The sequence below is a fragment of the Olea europaea genome, chromosome 20 (assembly GCF_002742605.1).
Source record: "Olea europaea var. sylvestris chromosome 20, O_europaea_v1, whole genome shotgun sequence".
Lineage (NCBI taxonomy): Eukaryota > Viridiplantae > Streptophyta > Magnoliopsida > Lamiales > Oleaceae > Olea > Olea europaea.
In genome coordinates this window covers 16,430,409-16,435,474 of record NC_036256.1, presented here as the reverse complement: position 1 = coordinate 16,435,474, position 5,066 = coordinate 16,430,409, and the positions used below count along the sequence as shown (strand labels likewise).

At 31.6% G+C, this 5,066-nt stretch overlaps 1 long non-coding RNA gene across 1 annotated transcript; it reads left to right on the top strand.

Annotated features, from left to right (window-relative positions):
• The first annotated feature begins 122 nt into the window (after window positions 1-122).
• On the top strand, window positions 123-1,100 carry LOC111369839. Its single transcript, XR_002698294.1, has 2 exons — window positions 123-278; window positions 398-1,100. It is a non-coding gene; the product is annotated as an uncharacterized LOC111369839 (long non-coding RNA).
• Window positions 1,101-5,066: the final 3,966 nt, after the last annotated feature.

The window sequence follows — 5,066 nt, the reverse complement described above, 5'->3', positions numbered from 1 at the left end:
ACCTTCTCACTTACATTTTATATCTATCCCTAACATACATACATACATACATATATATATATATATATATATATATATATATATATATACACACACATGTTACTGTACACATTGCAGCAACGACACTTCTGGACAAGAGCAAATGTCACATTGGCTGATATAGACCAACCACTATGGTATCTATCATGTGACAATTGCAACAAATCTACAAGTGTAGCTGTAAACGAAACTTATTTTTGTAGATTTTGCAAGCACAACTATGCTACACCGACTCCAAGGTCAGAATATATTCATGTCACAAGTACATCATTTACATGAATAAATACATTATTCATCATCTAATGATAATCAAATACATCCCAAAACACTAACAATGATTCCACTTGTACTCTAACAGAGCAAGAGCAATCGTTCAGTTACAGGACTACACAGGCTCAATCATAGCATCAATTATTGGAAAACCAGCTGAAACATTCCTCAAATGCTCGGCAACAGAATTGATGAAACAAAGTTCTAATGTAACTATCTCAAAATTTCATTTTTTTGCCTACTATTTTCTCTCCAATAAATATACTATTAATTACTTCTAATGAACATTCCAACAGGAACATATGGAGAGTAGCTCTACAATTCCAGCAACAACTCCACGTGAGCACATCGTATACATCAAAGCTGGAAATATAGAGACAATCACTAACAAGGCACCATATGAAGTCATCTTCATCCTTGACTCACACCTCCAAGATGACAACCAGTTACCTGCCAACATCACACAACCAAGCACTACACATGAAGCTCCCAAACATGCAGATAAAAAACAGAAGCAAGAGTAGCTGTTGAAGACCTGAAAATACATATTTTGTATTTCTTTTGCACACTTGTGTCCACAATCCAATAGACCAGATTCCCAGCATCTCTATCTGCCATACTAAATTTTGTTCATTGTCCATATTAACATATTAGAAACCATGTACCCAAATACGGCATGTAACATCTCTGTGTATGGCACCTAAGAACTCTGTTTTGTACTTCATATTACTATTGCCAATGTAACTACTTGTGGACACATTTTATATAATCTAATGTAATCATCCTTCTAATCATGTCTTCTTTTCCATTAAGATACCACAAGACTGAATTCTAACATTATTACTTACACTGCATTACCCACTGCACGTGCAACGCACGGCCCGTCACTAGTACAAATTAAAAGAGGCAATGGAGTGGTACTGTTCACAAGCCACAATTCATTGGCTGGCTCATAAGCCAGATTTTACCACTACACCACGAGACGAACGGCTCATTGTTGATCGGTTGAGCCATTCCTATAATGGGTGGAAGGTGTCATTAATAGCAATTTTCAATTTTACCCTTCAATCCTACTTTACACTAATTCACAAATTGAGGGCTTTATTTAGAAGTTGAGGGCTTAATGGTCTTTGCATATGAAAAATATCTCTGGCTATTGCAGTCTGCTAACCTTCAGTTTCACTGTCGATTGTAGAAAAGAGGCCAAAGAAAAGGGAGAATCCAATCGATGACTACAACGCCGAGTCTTCATCTTCTATCGGTGACTACAATGCTAAGTCTTCATCTTCTTGCGATTTGCTGTGTTTCTTCATCTTGCTGCAATTTGTTGCACACTCTTGTATTTATACCCTAAAATCGTAAGGTATGTCGATTCTAGATTTGCTTCAGTTTAGGGTTTTTTCTTCTTTTGAAATAATTGTAGTGCCTTTCGATTTCTCGTTATTTTGCCTTCAAGTCTTGGATATTTTCAACTAAATATTCTTTTCCTTCTTTGTGTGCGTACAATTTTATTTTTTTAGTGGGTGGAATCTCCCAAAAACTAGAAAATTCGCACCAAATAGGGAATTGGCAAGCTGAGGTATGTGGATTTAGTATTTGCTTCAGTTTAAGGTTATTTCTTGCTTCATTTTTAACTTTTATTTTTTTTTTTTCGAAATATTTTCGGAAGCCTCGTGTGCACACTACAAATATGCATATAAATTCATAATTTGGAACTACATGCACAAAGAAAATTTTTTAACACTTAGAAAAACACGCTTACATCTTAAAGTTGTCCAAATTGCTTGCAAAGATCCGTGGCCTCACTAATAATTCTCAAATTGATAAAATTAATTTTATGAAATACCTCAATCTGTATGAAACAGCTCAAAATTATGAAATTGTTCTATAAGGAGACAAAGATATGTGCAAATTAAAAATAAAAAAATAGAGATTTACAAAGGTTCATAAAAAGTTTTACTTCCTTGTAATAAATTGCAGTTTTTTTTTTCCAAATACAGAGAAATATGTTTCATTACTCATCTACTTGTAATAAATTGCAGTTTTTTTTTTCCAAATACAGAGAAATATGTTTCATTACTCATCTACTTGTAATAAATTGCAGTTTTTTTTTTCCAAATACAGAGAAATATGTTTCATTACTCATCTACTTGTAATAAATTGCAGTTTTTTTTTTCCAAATACAGAGAAATATGTTTCATTACTCATTGAAGATGATGACGCTGAAGTTGTAGAGAAAAGAAATAAGGATAATCTAATTAGCGTTGCATCAAGTGAAAAGGATTTGGAACGTACTCCTTTTTATTTTTTGGTTTACTTACCGGACCAAGTTTAAGAAGAGGAAATTTATAGGACCGGAGGTTGCTATTAAGGTCATTCTAAAAGCGAGGTTTGGATTTTTCTCCCTTCCTTTTCAAATTTTGCTTACAATTTAGCGTTACTGAATTTAGTAATTATTCTATACATGGCTCAACTTAAAAGAAAGAAATTTTTTACTAATTAATTGGGATCATTCTGTTTGTGGAATAGTTAGTGGTGGCATCATTAGGTATTGTCGTTTCCCTTTTTCGATTCCTAGTTTTTATGTTTTATTGATTAAGGGACCTCGGGTATAACATTATAATGTAGAGAATAGTAGCCTTTTATTGTCTTTTATATTGGCAAAAAATTCTAATGGTTAAGTATTATTATTGAGTATTTTGACACCTAAACCACTCATTATTCTCATGTTGAAATCTTGTAAATTGACTAAAGAAAATCTGGGAAGTAAGCCTCAAGACAATTTACCCATTCAATATTAGAACACTGCATTTGGGAGCTGAAAAAAAATTGAAAACTATGAGCCCATTTCCACGTAGCAAATACAATTGCGGATTTGAATTTGTCGTTTGTTTTGTTGTACCATAGTTCTTCAACATCAATTGATAATCTCTTACAATGTAATTTTTTTTTTTTGGTTGTGTTAGGAACTCTTTTTGCTTACTATATTCATAAGTTGCATGCTATGCTTGTTTGGTAGTACTTATAAGCTTCGGGTCCGATGAAATGTGTGAATAATAAGTGGTTAGTAAATTGTATGTTCTGTCCTACGAAATGTTTAGACAATAGTATTTTTTTTTTTGGCCTAGATTATCATTTACGCTTCGTCAAGATCATCTTAGGTTACGAACAAAATTGAATGACCATAAGACATGTATATACCCAAAAAATAGAAAAAGGATTGCAAATAAAAATGTGTCAACTTTCGTCTATTAATGTGCAACAATGTGAGGGAGACAGAGAGAGAAAGATCTTGCCTTTGTATTATACTAATTGTCTTTAGGCACAAAAATGTGCCACAATGAGAAAAAATAATTTACTATACCAATTAAATTATTTAGCGTGTTTGTTTATTCGTTTCTACGTATGTCAAAATTCTTTTGAACTTTTTCTATAATATCAAACTATGTTTATTTATATCGAATATACAGAGGAAATGTATGTTTTGAGTATAGGTATAAAAATGGCTTTGGTGTCTAAGAAAAATAAAAGACGAAGAGAAGTGTACAATGACAGTGCGAAATTGAATATTGACATACAGACGCCGAAGAGAAAGTCTCTACGTTTTGTCCAGTTGGAAGGTATCTACATCTAACTACAAGAGGAAACATATTTGTAATATATTCTGGATGTTATTTTTGCCTTCTCTTATGACTTGTGCCTATTTTTCTATTCATGTGGAGTTTTTTTTTTCTTTTTAACTTTTTTATTTTCATAACTAAGCATATAAACTATTATACTTCAATACTACATTTATAATATTTGTTCTATATACTTCATTCTGACAAAAAAAAGGGATATTTTGAATGAAAATGTTTTTTCTCTTTTCTTTCTTTATTTTTAAGGTTAGCTTCTTTATAAAAAATTGTACCATATGGCGTTTAACATTTAAAATTGTAGATTTTTGCTAGAGATTTTACTTTTTTTCTACACAAGTTTCATACAATATTGATATATTATTTTTTCTATTCCGTGTGGCTTTAACATTCGAAATGGTTTTGCAAAATTAAAATTTCGCAGCTGCTGGTGTTACCAGTTCAGATTCAATTTGTCTCTTTCCTAATTCTAAAATTGAAGACAATCAAGTAGGTAATAAGATATTTCACTTATTTGTATTAATTACATATTGTTTTTAGCAGTGAAAAAATCTTGTATTCCTTAAATAGTTGAATATGATTACTTTGTCATGTTTGATTTGTGTTATGTATAATTATATAGGGAATGTTTTCATATTTAGTAGTCTTCGTTGTAATGAAGTTTGTAACATTGATGTTGGACGAAATAAGTTTATTTGATATATTTGTTTTGTTAAAAATTGAATTTATAACCATGTTTTACATTTTTTTAAAGGGATATGTCTTTTTTAGATTCTAATGTGGTTTCCGTGATAGGTAGCTGTTTTGCGACTTATACCCATCAGCTTCGTGTTCATTCAGAGCTAATGCCATCAATATTTACAGTAAATGAAGGTTCGTTTTCGATACCAAACAAATCACATGTATTACCTTGCCCTGTGCTATGTGAATATTGTGGGGCTCTAAAATTTAAAAATGAATCGAAAGGTTTTTGTTGTTGTGATGGAGCTGTTAGATTGAAAGTGAATGATACCCCAGATGAATTACATCATTTATTTATATCAAATTCTGCTGAATCCATTGAATTTAAAACTTACGTACGAACTTACAATAGCAATTTCTCATTCACTTCATTTAGTGTGC